Below are 19,035 nucleotides of genomic sequence, written 5' to 3'. Positions count from 1 at the left end.
ATCAATGCAAACAAGAGGTGACCGAGACGTGTCACCAATGGCACCTCATACCATCACACCAGGTGATACGCCAGTATGATGATGACAAATACATGCTTCCAATGTGCATTCACCGCGATGTCGCCAAACACGGAAGCGACCATCATGATGCTGGAAACAGAACCTGGATTCATCCGAAAAAATGACGTTTTGCCATTTGTGCACCCAGTTTCATCATTGACAACACCATCGCAGGTGCTCCTGCCTGTGATGCAGTGTCAAGGGTAATAGCAGCCACGGTCTCCAAGCTGATAGTGCGTGCTGCTGCAAATGTCATCGAACTGTTCATGAAGATGGTTGTTGTCTTGCAAATGTCCCCATCTCTTTTGACTTAGGGATCGAAACGTGGCTGCACAATCTGTTAAAGCCATACAGTTAAGATGCCTGTCATCTCGACTGCTAGTGATACGAGGCTGTTGGGATCCATCACGGCATTCCGTATTACCCTCCTGAACCCACCAATTCCATATTCTGCTAACAGTCATTGTATCTCTACCAACGCAACAGCAATGTCGCGATATGATAAACTGCAATCGCGAGATGCTACAATCCGACCTTTATCGAAGTTGTAAATGTGATGGTATGTATTTCTCCTCCTTACAAGAGGCATCACAACAACATTTCACCAGGCAATACCTGTCAAATGCTGTTTGTGTATGAGAAATTGGTTGGAAACTTTCCTCATGTCAGCACATTGTAGGTGTTTCCACCAGCGGCAATCTTGTGTGAATGCTCTAAAAAGCTAATCATTTGCATATCACAGCATCATCATCGTGTCAGTTAAATTTCACGTCTGTAGGATGTCACCTTTGTGGTGTAAAAATTAAATGGCCAGTAGTGTACCTGCATGTAGCACTTTGAAGGGATATGAAACAGAATGCTCACATAGGTTAAGTCTTGGGTGAAGAAGGTGGTATACTTCAGTTTTTTGGTAAAATACTAGAGAAGTGCAATCAGTCTACAAAGGAGATTGCTTACAAATCAACTCACACAACTGGTTGTATAATATTAATCAAGTGTATGAGAACCATACCAGATAGGTCTAACAAGAGATATTGAACGTACACAGAGAAGAGCAGCACGAACTGTCACAGGTTTGTTTAACCTATGGGAGAGTGTCAGAGAGATATTGAAGGAATTGAACTGGCAGACTCTTTAAGAGAGACAAAAACTATTCCAAGAAAATCTATGAACAAAGTTTCAAGAACCGGCTTAAAATTATTATTCTAGGAATATACTACAGCCCTCTAGTATCACTCACAAAGGAATCATGAGGATAAGATTAGAATAACTGTTTCATGCACATAGACATTCTAATATTCATTCTTGCCGCACTCTGTTTGTGAATGGGGCAGGTCTTACCCTAAAAACTGGTACAATGGGACATACCCTCTGCCATGCACCTCACAATGGTTTGCATACTATAGATGTAGATACAGAACCACCATGTAAAATTAATATGGATGAGGATAAAATTAAAACCATATGTGGGACAATATGAAGTCCACTTTTAAAGGTTTTACTAAAAAACAAGAACAGGAAAACATATTTTTTTCTACAAATAATTAATCAAAATGTTCTCCATTAAAATTTATCCTCTATTGCATGGAAACATTTTTTCCACTTTAATGTTAATACCTCACAAAGATGTTTTTTAAAAGATTCAGTAGCTTCTTTAGGCGATAAAAAATCACTATCGATTAATTTTTGTTTTATATTAAGATAACAAAAGGAAATTAGGTAACAAATCAGATGAATACAGAGAATGAGACATGAATTCTCAATGCTATGTAACAGATGGCATAATGAAGATGATGATGTCATGTCATTTTTGATTGTTTTCACTGATTTCATCAATGTCTCCTGCCAAATAAATTTAATACCTCAAATCACATAGTTGCAACTTCAGGTAACTTCTATTGCACATAAAATTATGAATGCCAATGAAACAGTTGTAGAAAAATCACCAGGAAAAATGCCTTAGCTCTGTCAGAGAATCTGAGATTAATCCGTACTATAGGCATCCACGGGGGGGGGGGGGGGGGGGGGGGAGTGAGTGGGGTAAGTAGGAGCACTAGCCCCCTCTCCCAGAATCTGGAGTACATTTTTTTTCTTTCTCTTCAAACCCAGGAACACAATAATTTATAGCACACACATGGAAGACAAGCTACAATACAAGTAGCCACACACAAGTGCTCTGGCCTATATAGCCATTAGCTCCAACAGGGAGTGCAGCCGGCAGGCTGCACTTGCCACTGCTGTCGTGCTAGCAGGCCAGGTGGCCACTAGTGGCCAAATCAAGCACAAACTTAATGCTCAAACTCTGAAGTGGTGTACACACAAAACCGGTAGTTGCAGCATTCCTCTTCCTTTGTGAAGAAGTGAGATCTGTGTTCTCGTCTATTTCTTCCACAGTCAAAATGCACTGCCACCAGGCATAAGATCAGAAGTAGCAGCAGTGCCCACCCCCTGCAGGAGGCCATACGTTAGGACAGGTGATGCTGGTGCAGCTACCATTTGCATGTCCGAGTCCAACGCCAGGGAAGGAAGTTGCACCAAAGACAGTCGAACAGCAGTGCCAGCTGCAATGGAGGCAGAAGCAGCAAACGTTCGTACTAGCCATTCTGCTTCCCCATTCAATTGAGGATGGAAAGGTTTAACTGTGACATGGTGACACCACTTTTTCTACAAAAAATAGTCAAATTCCTGGGATATGAACTGGGTACCGTTGTCTGTAACTAGCCAAGAGAAATTCAGGTAAGATCTTGCAAAATCTACATGAATTCAATCCCAGGGGTGCTGCGGATCTGGCTACAGTGACAAAGAAGTGTGGGGAGCCTCCTGATGGATGGAACACAGTGGGAAGGCTGCAACAACTCACACTATTTCCCCACCAATGCCTGGCAAAAAAACATACCTGCGTGCTAATGCATCCTAGTGGTCCACATGTAATAAATGCATAACCTCATGCAGCAGGGCAAAAGGGGAGCAGTGTCCTCTGTAGCTAACAGCAGCACTCTGTCCCAAACAGCAAGATGATTTTGTAATGCAAAATAATTTCTCTAAGGACCAGAAGCTTGGGGATTTGTCCAGCCAGCCGTGTTGCACAAAATCAGCTATGTCAGCTATCATTTTAGTGCTAGTAATAGAAAAACCACCAAGAAAATTTTGAGCTTTCACGTCTACATGAAAACAAAGTATAGTATGTCTTTATCAAATGCCAGATCCAGACCTATTGTCAAAAGTGATAATGCATCAGCATTTGCATTTGTATGAATCAAAACTACATTTCTTCATAGCAAGTGAATTACACTACCAGGAACAGAAAGCATATGGACACAAACTAAGAAGTTATGAACTCATAAACTTGTACTGTAGGAAGACACATAAAGGTGGAGAGATGGGCATTTATAGCAGAAGTGATATAGCATGTGAAAAAGTCAAATAAATTGATCTAAGTAAACAAATGGTACTTGAGATTGCAGCAATAAATTTAAAATTAGGGAACAACAGCCTGGTTATAGCAGCTCTGTGAAGATCACCTAGAAGTAGTACTGAAGAATTTTTCAACTGTCTGGAGGACCTGCTGAAAAATATGTCAGTATATAAAAAACATGCTGTTTGTTGGAGCCAACGTAAATTCTTTAAATAATAGCAATAATTATTGGCATTATGTTGACTTACTTCAGTGTTATAACTATAACCACAAACTTTGAACCTACAAGAATTACTGCAGAAACATAGATATGCAATGGCCACATTCTCAAAAACACAACAAAGGAGAACATTAAACATAACCAATGTAGAAAATGACATATCTGACCACAGAACCTTGCTATAGAAATTGATGTAGGGAATTTAGATATAACAAAAAGTGATATGTTTATTTATGACAGAAAATTTAATTACACTAAACTTGAGAGGATATCAAGCAATGAAATTTGGAACCAGTTTACAATGCAACAAAAGTGAATGACAAATGGGAAAATTTCTATGAACTATTCAATAAAAATTTAACTGAAATATGTCCTTCACTAAAACAAGTAAATAAAGCTATTAATTACAAAGCTGAGAATTTCCCTCCAGAAATTATTGAACTGAGATATAACATTAAAGGCTGTTAGATAATCTTTAGAGATACTAAATTACAATAGTATTTAACAGAATACAAATTGCTCAGAAAAGAAAATAGAGATTCCTTGCCTAGCCTTAAAGCTCAGAAATATGCCTATCAAATAAACAAAGCAACCAGTTTTAGTAAAGCAGCCTGGAAAATAATATACAGAGAATGGGGGAACAGCAATCTCATGAACATACCAGCATAACATTTAAAGAAATAACAATATAACAGTTGAGCCACAAAAGTGTGTGAGAAATTCATATAGACGTTTAACAGAATTGGCTCACATGAAACACATGGCTGGGCACCAAATTTAAATGTTACAAAAATAAGCCAATATTTTTTCAACCATGGCATTACTGAGAGGGGCCTCCTAGCAATCATTTCAAAATTGCAAGCTAAAATTTTTTACATGTCTCCTGTACGCAAACTAAGTAGATTGCAAATGTACATCATGAGATGAATAAAACACAATTCACAAAAAGTGTATAAGAGGTAGATAAAAAACTGACAGGAGAGCTTACAGGCCAATATCATTAACTTCAGAGCTTGGGAAATTATTAGAGAAAGTAATGTTAAATCAATCTGAGGCATATTTCATCAGACATAATCTATTTAGCAATCTACAACATTGTTTTAGAAAAGCAATTTTTATACATTGTAGCAGAAGAAGGTGAGTAGCACAGTCGCCATAGTGTAGTGGTTATGATAATATATTAAGTTCGAGTACATTTTAGAAGTATCCACAAATGGCAAGAATCATTGTACTGGAATATTCTGTAGCTGTGTATATAGCGTATGTGTTGTGGCTGGAGGCAGCTAACTCCACACTCTAGTATGTGCAAAAGCTGACTAAACCTTCGTTAAGTGAAGTTACTGTTCATCATTCATTTACTTACACCTTATCCTAAATGACAATGAAATATTAAACAAGCTAGATGAAAGAGACAAAGTAACAGGCACCTTCCTGGATATGAGTAAGCTTTTGATACTGTGAATCATACAATTCTACAGCATAAATTAGAAGGATATGGGATGAAAGGGGTAGCCTTACAATTACTTCCCTCCTATTTGAAAGACAGGAAACACTGTGTCAAGCTAACTTATAAAGGAAATGAACAGTTGGTAAAAACCAAATCAACCCACAAGATACTTCAATGTGGTGTGCCCCAAGGAAGTATACTAGAGCATTTTCTATTTCTTGTGTGCATTGACAATTTGAGTGAACCCCGAAACAGCAAGGTTGTATACTATGCTGATAACATATCTTTTGTCAGCTGGGGCCATGATATGCAAACTACAACAAACAGTAGTGAAATCAATTCTAATTTTCCGTCAGATTGTCTTACTGCAAATAAGCTACTCACAAATAAAGAGAAGACAGCAACAGCACAATTTATGTTTAGCTATAGTCAGAACAGAAACAGATCTATTTACACCTCCACTGGCCCTTAGCTTCACAACCAAACACAAATTTTCAAGTATAATCGTTGAGGAATGCCTGTCACAGAAAGAACATACACCATATTTGTAATAAAATTAGTCCAAATGTGTATCTACTGAAATGGGTCTCAACCTTCCTGGACCATGATAGCTCGAGACAAATTTTACGGTGCTACATCCACTTCTTCAATATGTAATTGAGATATGGGGTGCAGCACCAGATGTTTATACAAACAGGCTCTTTAGACTACAAAAAAAAGCAGTAAGAGTAGTAGCTAAGGTAAACAGGAGAGAGCCACATAGAGAAATCTTTGGAAAATATAATACTGACCATCTAATCTACATTCACCCTGCAGGCAACAATGTTTTTGAAAGAAATCCAGAGTATAATGTAACAAACACTAATGTACATAGGCACAATAAGTGAGGAAGGGAAAATTTACGCAGAATTTCAAATTAAAAAAAGGCTGCAGACCATAGTCCACATACAATGGGAACCACCTTTTATAACAGACTTCCATCTGACGTCAAGTCAGCTAGTTTAAACATTTGAAAGAATAAACTTAAGCATTTATTAATAGAGAAAAGCTGTTAATCAGTAGATTTCAAGCTGTAATATCCTTTTGTAAAACAGCATAATTAGCGTAAGTTTGTTCTTGCAACACAAAAATGATAGTTTCTTATCTTCACACACTATATCAATTTATGCATTTGTATTTCAAGTTGTAAGGTCTCTGTAAAACAGTGTATATAGCATAACCTTCTTTTTGTAACAAAAAATCATAATTTTTGTATGCTATTTATATCAGTGTGTGCACTTATGTACATTAACTAAACCTTTCGATTTGAACTAAAAACTATGAGAATGTCTGGAAATTAATTGTTACATGGACAGCCACAATCAAACAAACAAATAAATAAATAAATAAATAATAAATTTAAGCATTTAAAGGCACATGCAACAGGGTGTTCAGATCTGTCTGCATACTTATGAGCAAGGATGGTTTCACGGCCAAACTGGAATGTATACACTTGTGCATTGCTAGCATAAGGTGCTGACCCAGCAGAAAAGTGACCAAACAAGTGGCTGACTCCAGCTTAGATTTCAACAACTTCAATGCTCAGTAACGTATTTGTGAAGCTGAAGTGCTGTCTTTGAAGATTTCTGTATTTAAACTTAAGCCTTATGAAAACATACCATTTAATTGGTGCTCAGTATAGTTAAGATGGCGCCAATAGAAAAGTGTAGTGGCACTGTGCTCTCGTCCAAAAGGCAAAAAATAAGCAGTTCATCGTGTAAAGAATGTGAAAAGCGAGTGATGGAAGGTATCTGGTGTGTCAAGTGCAACTATTGGTTACACGAAAAGTGCGCAAAAATAAACTTAAAATACATCAATGAGTATTTTCCATGGATGTGTCACGCTTGTTTACGTAACGAAACGACCGATCTTGTAAGTGTAGTGGACTCCAAATATGAAATTATAAAATTACTACAAAATGACATTCAGGCATTAAAAACTGAAATACTATGTTTAAAGGAAGAAAATGCTAGACTAATACGTGAAAAACAGTCCGATGTGGGTGAAATACATCAAACAAAACAGCAACAAGAATTGAAAACCACGTGTGAAAGTGCAACTGCAACTGCAAGTAGTGTCACCAAAACTACAAAAAATAGTCCTAAGGTTAAACAAGCTCAATTTTAGTGTAAAACGAATGTTAAAATTTACGGAGATAGTCATGCATGCAATATTTCAGATTGTATGTCTGACTCGGCCACGGAAAGCGTGCGAATTTCATCTGTTATTAAACCTGGGGCGAAGTTTGTTGATGTAACAAGCTCTGTAAACAATGACTGCACCGATTTTACAGAAAGTGATGTTGTTAGTATAGCAGGTTCAAATGACGTTTATTGCAACAAGGCCAGTTAATTTATTAAAAATTTGATTGTTATGTTAATGATGTTGTCCCATACAAATGTGATTGTGTCAAATATTCCGGCGAGATTTGATCTGCCTGACTGGTCGTGTGTGAACTGAGAAATCCGATCTACAAATAAAAAATTAAAACATTTCTGCTCCAAGTTAAAAAATGTGAGACTGCTGAACCTTAACAGTTATCAAAGAATCAGCTTCACTGTACACGGGCTACATCTTAATCGTCTGGGTAAGAATACTCTAGCAACTGACATCAACAGAGCTATTGAGGAAACAAAAAGCAATAATTCAAATCTGTTACGTTGTACCTCAGATGTCATACACATGAAAGATGGAAGTGATAATTATATAGGCCTGCAGAGCAAACAAACGGAAATAATTCCTCACTGCAATGTCAAGACTGTTGATTTTTTAGGATAATTTAGAAACTATCAATTTGTGTGATAACATTAACCTTGACAAGAATATATCGTCTCATGATTGTAGTAATGTGTCTTTTTACATTATAATGTCAAGGGCTTGGGTAACAAAATCGATGATTTTGAGGCCTTAGTTACAGATCTAGCTCCACATGTAATCGTGGTTACAGAGCATCAAAAAGCTAACCACAATATTCAATATTATAAGTTACAGGAGTATAATCTTACATCGTTTTTTTGTAGAACAGAACATAAAGGATGGGGTGTTGCTACTTATGTAAGGAAATGTAACCTAATAAGTTCTGTAGAAAAAGTATCATGGGTTAACGATTATTGTCTTGAGAAAGATTTTGAAGCAGTGATAATTAAGTTAATGATTGTATCCGTCCCACTTATTGTGGCAGGTATATATCGAGCCCCTTCTGGTAATCTCGAGGTTTTCCTGGAAGCACTGGATAGTGTATTGGGGAAGCTAAGTAAGGGTGGCAATACAGTAAACATTATAATGTTAGGAGACTTTAATATAAACACACTAAGCGACAGCCAGAAATGCAAAGGTTTACAAGACTGCATACGATCCTATGATATTAAAGATCTACTGGGTCATGTGCCCACTAGAATGACTGAGTCAAGCAGCAGTTCCACAGATAATGCAATGACGAATTATGAAAATGTTGTGTCAGCACAGACTGTAAATGGGCATATATATGATCATCTAGGACAATTATTAGTGATTTGTTGTCTTAATAAACTCAAACAAAACAAAAAAATATGAGAATAGAAGATTATTTTCTGAATACAACATCACCTTGCTAAAGAAAACTTTGGGCCAATAATCTTGGGATCAGTTTATAAAGAAAGGGGAGTTGACAGCAAATAGGAAGTATTTGTAAAAATTTTAACTAGACATATTGATATTACTATCCCGGCAAAGAAGATCAATGTAAATAAAAATAAACCTCCAGTAGTCAAACATGTAAAACTGGATGAAAAAACGAAAAGACTCAAAGAAGGAATGGAGTATATGTATAAGCTACACAGAGAAACCAGTCTTGATTCATATAAAGAGGATTATAAAAAATATAAATATGAGTATTGCAAGGAAGTAAGGAGAAGGAAAGTAGAACATATTAGTAAACAGATCAGAAATTCTGACTGTGTCTCAAAGTCGTGCTGGGCAGTAGTTAATGATATGAGGAACACTGATTCAAAAACTAATATTAATAATATATAGTTAAGTATACATAATGATAATTTTTCTTATCCTTATATAGTTAGCAATATATTTAATGATTACTTTATAGATGCTATTGAAAATGATACTTGCATGAAACAGGAGAGGCAGTTAAAATATGACAAGGAAAAGGAACAGGACTCTTGTAAGCTACCTACAGTAACCATCAAGGACATAACACGGCTAATTGACAGCCTAAAAAATGAAAGATCAGCTAGATGGGATGAATTTTCTCCTTTTCTACTAAAAAAAATGCAAGGGTGAGCTAGCCAGACCATTAGTCCATCTAATAAATTGTGTACTTTAAGAAGGTGTGTTTCCGAAGAAACTGAAACTTGCTATAGTTGAATCTTTATATAAAAAAGGGGAAAGAAAACAACCACAGAACTATAAACCAGTTGCTTAATCTAAGTGTTTAGTAAATTAATTGAAAAAATAATGCTAGAAATTTTAATCAAGCACTATAATATGAATAACTTGATTTCCAACACGGCTTTAGAAGTGGTCGGAGCACCATATCTGCAGCACTACAGTTTGTACACTGTCTGATGGAGAAAATAAATGAGGGTTATGAAACGGCAGGAGAGTTTTTAGATCTTTCCAAAGCGTCTGACAGAGTCCATCATGGCGCTCTTTTAAGTAAACTTACTTATAATGGTGTCGGTGTTAAACTGTTGCTTTTAATAGAATCTTACCTTAAAGATAGACAACAATGCACAGAAGTTGTGTATGATAATGGAGAGGTAATCGAAAATAGAAGATCAAAGATAAGAAATATAAATTTTGGTGTGCCACAAGGCTCTATCTTGGCCCCCTTCTTGTTTATTTGTTACGTGAATGATTTCCCAAAAGTATTAGACACCAGTCATCATATTACTATGTATGTTGATGACACCTCTGGGGTTTGCTGGGCACGTAGTAATGATGACCTAAATTCAGTGGTACAGAATTTAGTTGAAAAAGCCCAAACACATTTTGAAAAAGAAACCCTGAGGGTCAATATTAACAAAATTAATTTAATTTATTTTAAGACAAGTGGCTCAAGTAAAAATACTGTTGTAAATGAGGACATTCAGGAAAATACCTGTTCAGTATGTAAATTTCTGAGGATATATATATATAGATGATATATAGATGACAGACTTTCGTGGAATCATCAAATAGATCATGTCTGTGGTAAAATAACATCTACTCTGTATTTACTAAGGAGATTAGTTCAATATTTAGATATCGAAGCAATAAAAATAGCGTATTTTGGGTTGGTGTATCCCCATCTGTCTTATGGAATTGTATTGTGGGGTGGGTGTAGCCAATACAATATACAAAGGGTATTTGTATTGCAGAAAAGAGTAATAAGAACTATGGCAAAACTGAGACCCAGAAGTTCATGTAAAAACCTGTTTATTAAGTTTAATATTATGACTATCTATGCAGTATATATGTTTCAATCAATATTATTAGTGAAAAAAGACAAAAAAGTGATAAACAGGAATATGGAAATCCATGATTACAATACAAGACACAAATCAGACTTTCATATGGTGAGCAGACGATTGAATCAAACAACAAATTCCCCATGCATTAAGGGAGCAATATATTATAATTCTCTGCCAAACAACCTGAAACAGCTTTCTGGTAGAATTTTTAAAAATGAGTTAAACTAAATAGCTTATATTGAAGTGCCTGTACAGTATGATGCTGACATGATTTGACCTCAGGAATGCTATGTTAAATATACTTAAGTGATCTTTTACTTAATAGCATGTAACCTATTTATATTGTGTATCAATAATCTACATGTAATTATTACAACATTGCCCATGCATGTTAAATAGATGTTTCGAGCTGTAAGATAAATAAATAAAATAAAAACAAGCCATGAACCAGTGGAAAGGAACTTCTTCCTCTTCTTCTTATACATGATCAGGCCCATTGCACGGCATGCTGCTACAAATTTCCTCCTCCATTGTATTCTGTCCATTGCTGCTATCTGCCATCTGTCCACATCCATTGATGCTTGTTTTAAATCTTCATGGAGGCCATCCCTCCAACACTTCTTGTGTCCCCCTGGGGGTCTCTTTCCTGTAGGTATAAACTCCAGGAGCTTCCGAGGCCATCTGTGATCTTCCATTTGGGCCACATGGCCAGCCTACTGCATCCCTTTGGCTTTAACAGTTCCCGCTATGGCATAGTTACTCAAGCTCTTTGTTGCATCTGATCCTCCAATCCCCCATGTCTGTAACCAGAACAAGACCAAAGATCTTCCAAAGCACTTTTCTCTCAAAAATGAGGAGGTAGTCCTGTTGCCAGATACTCCACCTCTGACAGCCATCTAGAACAACAGGCTGGATCAGGGTTTTGTATGGTCGACTCGAACTGTCTGGAGAGATATCTAGACAGAAGCAGTTGTACCAGGCCGTGGTAAGATTGGTTTTCTACTTTGTATTCTGGCATTGATCTCTGCTTCACACGACAAGTTCTCTGTGAAAAGTGTCGCTGGGTATTTAAATTCATGCACTCTTTTGTAGGACTAATCTTCCACTTGCAGTAATTAAAGATGATCTATAGTCTGACCTCAACCACGCGTCATAATAAAGTAATCTGTCTTGGCTTCATTTATGTTTGTGTTATGGAAAGGAACATCTTTACATAATAATGCACGAAGTAGCTGTGCCACAGTAGCAGCATCTGGTGTGAATTTGTGGTAGTAGGCAATTTTTCTGAAAATGCCTGTTACCCCTGACAGATGTTCGGTGTGGCAATAGCATCAACATGCTGGCACAATGGTTTAATCCCAGCACACAACACATCAAACCCTAATAAATAATGGATTGTTGGAAAAAACTGTGTCCTGTCCAAATTGCACTTCAATGCTGCAGACTGTAAAATGAAAAACAGAACATGAAGGTTCCACAAATGTTCCTCTGTAGAGGCAGTAGATATTACTATGCCACCTAAATAGTAGATGCACCATGGAACTGATACAAACAGTGTTTGTCACACCAAAATGCAAACGCTGGTACTGATAAAGCCCGAATGGGGTATTGATAACTAGAAGGTGATTAGATTCCTCGTTAAGCAGCAGCTATAAATATACTGTTGTCAAGTCAATCTCTGAAAAATAATGCCCTCCCCCAATAATTCTGGAGAGCTCATCAGGGGGTGGCAAAGGATAGGTATCAATGATTGGCTACAAATTAATAGATTTTTTTTTAAATTGTCACAGAGGCATAATTTACTGGTAGCTGTTTTGACTATCATCAGTGGTGCTGACTATGCACTGGAAGAAAAAGGTTGAATAACTTAGGGGGACTGAAGACAATCTAATTTTGGTTTTACTTGCTCCCGTAAGGTTACCGCTACTGGACGGGCCAAGAAAGAATGGGAGCAGGCAAACTGGTTTATCGTAATATGAGCCTGAAATTCTGTTGCACAATCCCGTCCTAAAGAAAATTAGAAAGGAAAATTCAGCACAAAGAGCATCTAACTGTTGATATGGAACTTGACCAGAAACCAAATGGACTTTATCATTGATTGAGAATCCCAACTGTTTAAAAGTGCCCAAACCAAACAGATTTTCAGTGTAAGCATTGTCCTGAACCACAGCCTTGAAAGTCACAGGTGCAGAAAACCGTCCAAGAATGGGAATCTGTTGTTATAGCTCACCAGCTTCCATGACGCTGGAGGCAGATGAGGAGAACCCGAATCCACATAAATCTGAGAATTCACCAATGCTGATGCTGCTGCTGCTGCTGCACCTGTGTCCACCTGCATTCTCAATGTTTTGTTTAACACACTTTGAGAGACTCTCACTGCTGACACACTATTCACAAAGATGTTCATTTCATCCTCACTCAGGTTTGGAAAGGAGTTACATTCAGAAGCAATGTGTCGTGTCTTATGGCACCTATTACACGTTTCCCAGTGCTTAGGGCACCCGATCCATTCATGTCAAATGAAGCAGAATCAGCTCGAAGACAACAAAGCACGGGGCTGGTGCTGTTGTGACGCAGACTGTTGTAAATGCAAACAAAGGTTACCTATATGATAGAGACATCTGCTGGACTGCTGCAATACAGTAGTAACTATGTTCCCCTGCAAACTGACTGAAGGCTGGGAAGGATAAGAGGAACTGATTTCTGAAACTCCAGCTCAGGCCTCTACCTGACTACCTATAGCCTGTGAAATTTCAAATGACTGAGCCATGCATAATACTTCTGTAATCAAAGAACTTTCACATTGTGGAGCTCACTCTTGAACTTCCCTATCAGGAGCAAAATATATGATTGCATTACAAACCATCTGATCTGCTTGGGATTCCTTATGCACATTTGTCACAAAATTATGATGGCTCAGTCCATGTAGTTCTGCTGCTCATGCTCTGTATGACTGTTCTGGCCACTTTTGGTAGGAAAAAAAAACTTCACACAAGCAGTAGTAATGTCAGTATGTTTACAGTGATAGGTAGAAAGCAACTCGCACATCTGATCCAAAGAAAGACTTAAAGGTGCTTGTAAGGGGGTGAGCTGACAACTGATACATTTAAGGTGAAACCCATAAAAGAAAGAGCCTTGCACAAGTTTACATATGTTAACCCAAATGCCTGGAAATGTTGCTGCTGGATATTTTTGTAAGCATCCCAGTCTTCTGCTGCCTCATTGTATGTAGGGAACAGCAGTGGATATGCTGTTGGTGGGGCAGCAAGGTATGCCAGTGTAGTTGTTAAACTGGAAATAGCAAACATATGCAACTGATTTTAGTCAAGTTGAGCACTGCATACATGGAAACTAAACTCAAAGGACCAAACTATGAAGTGGAACACGTGGAGTCAAATTCTGTACTCATAATCAAAGAAGCGTTCTAACCTAAGAACACTAAATTATTGCTCCAATAGTATACACACATGGAAAACAAGCTATAACACAATTAGTAATACACATGGCTGGTGGAGCCTGTGTTCCAATCCATGCAGCCATTAGTTCCAACAGGGGCCACAGCTGGCATGCTGTACACACATCTACTATCATTTTAACAGGCCGAGTGACCTCTAGTGACTTAATATAGCACAAACATCATGTATGAACTATAAAGTGGTCCACATACAAAACTGGTAGTTGCAGCTCTTTGTGAGGCTCAATAGCTTTTATCACCCAGTTAGGACTTCATAGTTTAATTCAGCATCAAGATTATTGACAGGAACATACCTTGCTGATAACTGTGTGATAAATGGATTCTTAATGGTAGACAGTCAAACCTAAACAATTGCTGTTGCATGAACTATCAGCAGAGTTATTGATACGGTGTTCCATCTTCTAAAGACCATAAGTACTTATGTCGTAAAGGAGTCCCACCATGTATACCATTATGACTGTTACCGGTAAACATCAAATCAAATTATTTGTTCTGTCACTGACAGTTATTTTCACAATAGTATTACTTGATAACAGTCTATGTGCGGATGGATATGTGTGTGTGTGTGTGCGCGAGAGTACACCTGTCCTTTTTTTCCCCTAAGGGAAGTCTTTCCGCTCCCGGGATTGGAATGACTCCTTACCCTCTCCCTTAAAACCCACATCCTTTCATTTTTCCCTCTCCTTCCCTCTTTCCTGACGAAGCAACTGCCAGTTGCGAAAGCTCGTAATTCTGTGTGTGTGTGTTTGTGTGTTTTGTTCATGTGCCTGTCTGCCGGCGCTTTCCCGCTTGGTAAGTCTTGGAATCTTTGTTTTTAATATATTTCTACTTATTTAGGCATCTTCAGGAAGATCTACACAGAAAACAGAACAAATACATCTACTAACGATCGCGATCATGTTGTGCAGACTTAGAAACCTAAAAGCATGTAAAAACAGATCAAATACTGAAAGAGCAAATACCTTAATTTGGTATTTCTTAGGACGATCCTTTAGACAGTGTAGCTAAAGGGCATCATAGAGTACATCAGGTCAACATCGCCTTTGTTAACCTCAGTAAATAGTAGAAATATAAGATAGTAAAGATGGATAAGATTGGTTGGTTGGTTGTTCGGGGAAGGAGACCAGAGAGCGTGGTCATCGGTCTCATCGGATTAGGGAAGGATGGGGAAGGAAGTCAGCCATGCCCTTTCAGAGGAACCATCCCGGCATTTGCCTGAAGTGATTTAGGGAAACCAAATGGATAAGAGAATTGACCAATGATCGAACACTCAGAATACAATCATATTGCCTTATGATAAGGCCTTACCTTTCGAGATGGACGTGAGTGACTCAAAGACCTGCATAAGGAGTCCATATTCACAGGAGCAAATAATAGAATAAGATGAGGCTTAAGTAGTTAGCATAATGCACCACAGTGTTGTGTGCTAGTACTGACGCCTAATACAGAATCACCTGATCAGATGGCATTGCCATGCAGCTGCTGGTACGAGAGAGAGTTGGTAAACTGGATATATGTTGCCACTAAAAATTTTATAAATATAATGCACATAAAACATTAATACGATAGAATTACTACAAGCAGCACCTGTGCATTAATTTATCCAAAAATTATGACAGAGTAAAAACAAAAGAAGGTGGTAAATTTAAAATATAATACCAGGATGTATAAAATAATACACAGATACAGTGCATTACATATCATATATCATTAGAATGAGAACATTACTAACACAGGACCATAACTTCAGATGAAGAGGCCCAACTATAACAACCAATACTGTGTCACACAGAGCAAGAACTTCTAACTACCTAGAAAAATCTTTTTATAAACATACCAAAGTAAACTTATTACATTTGAAAGATACACAACACTGTGGGAGGAAGACATAATGCTGGTTAACTTTTTTTCCATTTCTATTTTATACTTACATTAAAATGTGTAAGATATGTCGACATTTGAAGTGACAAACTCGCAATATCATTTTCTAGTCAAAAAAACTCCTAGGGCTTGGCTTACAACACAACGTAGGGCCAGAGAGGAAAACAGCTCATATTTAGGCAGAAATGTGACAGCCGCAGGATTACATTAATAACACTGATTTCATAACTTCTAAAAAGGCCTTTATAAAAAGGCATTATAGTTATAAAGTTTTTAGTGGCAATGTATATCCGGTTTACAATCTCTCATTCTTACCAGCATCTGCGTGGCAGTGCCATCTGATGAGGTGATTCTGTATCAGATGTCAGTACTAGCACACGACATTGTGGTGCATTATGCTAACTACTTACGCCGAATCTTATTCTATTATTTGCTCCTGTGAATGTGGACACCTTACGCAGGTCTTTGAGTCACTCACGTCCATCTCGAGAGGTAAGGCCTTATCATAAGGCAATATGATTGCATTCTGAGTGTGCAATCATTGGTCAAGTCTCTTATCCATTTTTACTGTCTTATATTTCTACTATTTACTGAGGGTAACAAAGGTGATTTTGGCCTGATGTACTTGACGATGCCCTTTAGCTACACTGTCTAAAGAATCGTCCTAAGAAATACCAAATTAAGGTATTTGATCTGTTTATACATGCTTTTAGGTTATCCAAGTCTGCACAACATGATCACAATCCTTAAATAGATGTATTTGTTCTCTGTTTTCTATGTAGATCAGCTTGAAGATGCCTAAATAAGTTGAAACGCGTAGTTGATAAATAAATAAAACTAAAATTGCAACCAAGACTGTTTTTAATTAATACTATTAAACACTGGTTTGCTGATTCATGCCACAGATGGACTGGAAGAATTTCTATTTTCACAATGCATTTTCCCCTATGCTGGACATATTTCTCATTTGCAGCCTTCAGCATGATGGTCTTTGAAATCAATGTTTCAGAAATTGTTCCAGAAGCAACTAGTACCTGGGCAAGTCAGTTATCGATGATGTCTTTGATGCGATTCTTAGTGTATTGGCAACTGTCTTCCATGGAGGTTTTCATACGTGGTAACCTCACCTTGATATATGGTCACCTCATTCATTTTTCCTGGTTTTGAAGACTTGATGAGCACCAGGAACTTCTGTGAGGTGACATAAGACCGTAGTTCATTGGAGAATGATCTCCATCAATTGTGGCAATGGCTTCCTTTCTGCATGTCAGTATTATCTACAGTTGTTTAGTGTGTATAAAATTGCATTGCTGTTTGCCATCTTGCAGCACCATTGTTGAACATACTTATTTCTTCTTTACAGCACTGCATGACATCCTCAGGGCACTGACAATTGAAACATATTAACTCATTGTCCTGCTTAGATTTCTGCTCAGTAATGGAATTAGCAAAGGAGTGAATCATATTTCTGGGGTAACAGAGAGCATATGTTCCTTGTAATGACAAGGCAACATATTACCAAAGTTTAAAACATACAGTCCCAACACCCCTGCATGTTTTAATTACTTTCTGCAGGAGTCATGCATCATGTGCTCAGAAGCACTTTGGTAACTACCGTTGAACTTCACTTCATTTTTGTATAGTTTGTAATGTTATAAATCTCTCTCTTAATGTCCACTGTATTTTAAGTCTTCTTATTCTCTGTCTATCCTCCAAATAGCATTTATCTGGTAGCACCTTAGGTCTCCCAAAGGATACATCTGTTTGATTAGGGATGTTTTCAGTCTGGAAGAGAGAACTCATTACATTCACATTAGTAAATAACAAAATGTGTGTGTTGAATCAGGTAGAGTTCTGCATCACTGAACAAGCTTGCAACAGCTGGACAGCACAAACATCCCAGTGGCTAAATGTAAATGTATGCTTCCACAGCTGTTGTCACTGTCAAATGTTATATCTCAACAATTACCAATCCCATCAGTGCTCACCATTCCTCAAGAATGAACTTTATTTTCCAGCTTTCTACCATCTTTCCTGCCTGTATTTAGGAAAGCTCCAACTAATAAATAATATTAATCATCATCTCTCATAATTTCTAATGTTCAACATTTCAATGCTCTGCCGATTCTTGTATAACACAACCTCTTGGCTACAATTAAGAATCATGTGTAATTCGACTACATGGGATTACAGCAAAAAATTTTACATTTTGATATTTTTGCACATCATCTGGTTATGGCAGATGGGCAGCCTTTTAATCATTTTAATAACTTTTTTCCACACTAATTGTTACTGAATGGGGTAAATTTCTTTTCACTGTGTTTTCATTTGTATTACTGAACAGTTTCAGCTATGAAGACATTTTACAATGTAAACGTGGATAAGCAGTCAAAATCACAATGCTATACTTCAAGTCAAAGAATTAAAAGATATATACAAATGACACTGAAGTCATAAGAAGTCAACTGCACTACCAGTCATCAGAGACAAAACATAACACACATGTCAAATAGGCTGCCTTCCCAGTGCAAAATTAATGAGTCATATGTTGTATGGCAGCACTGTTAGAGATAGCTTACCATAAAAAGATGCATCTAACTAGCCACCAACATGCTTGGCCTCTAAATGACCCACATCCTTTTGTCTTTCCCTCTCCTTCCCTCTTTCCTGAAGAAGGTCGATAGACACACAAACATACACACAAAATTCAAGCTTTCACAACAAGCGATTGCTTCATCAGGAAAGAGGGAAAGAGAGGGAAAGATGAAAGGATGTGGATTTTAAGGAAGAGAGTAAGGAGTCATTCCAATCCCGAGAGTGGAAAGACTTACCTTAGGGGGAAAAAAGGACAGATATACACTGGCGCGCGCGCGCCCACACACACACACACACACACACACACACACACACACACACACACACACACACACACAAGCTGACAGAAAAAAATGTGTGTGTGTGTGTGTGTGTGTGTGTGTGTGTGTGTGTGTGTGTGTGTGTGTGTGTACGAGTGCGCGAGTGTATACCTGTCCTTTTTTCCCCCCTAAGGTA

The 19,035-nt window shown here is 37.6% G+C and overlaps 1 protein-coding gene across 6 annotated transcripts in view; it reads right to left on the bottom strand.

The window, feature by feature from the left end:
• Positions 1–19,035, bottom strand: part of LOC126295317 (histone-lysine N-methyltransferase eggless-like) — a 337,334-nt gene that overhangs the window by 293,421 nt on the left and 24,878 nt on the right. The gene's annotated exons all lie outside the window — the stretch shown is intronic.

The sequence above is a fragment of the Schistocerca gregaria genome, chromosome 11 (genome assembly GCF_023897955.1).
Source record: "Schistocerca gregaria isolate iqSchGreg1 chromosome 11, iqSchGreg1.2, whole genome shotgun sequence".
Classification (NCBI taxonomy): Eukaryota; Metazoa; Arthropoda; class Insecta; order Orthoptera; family Acrididae; genus Schistocerca; species Schistocerca gregaria.
The sequence above is the reverse complement of the archived record's forward strand: the minus strand, read 5'-3'. Positions and strand labels throughout refer to the sequence as shown.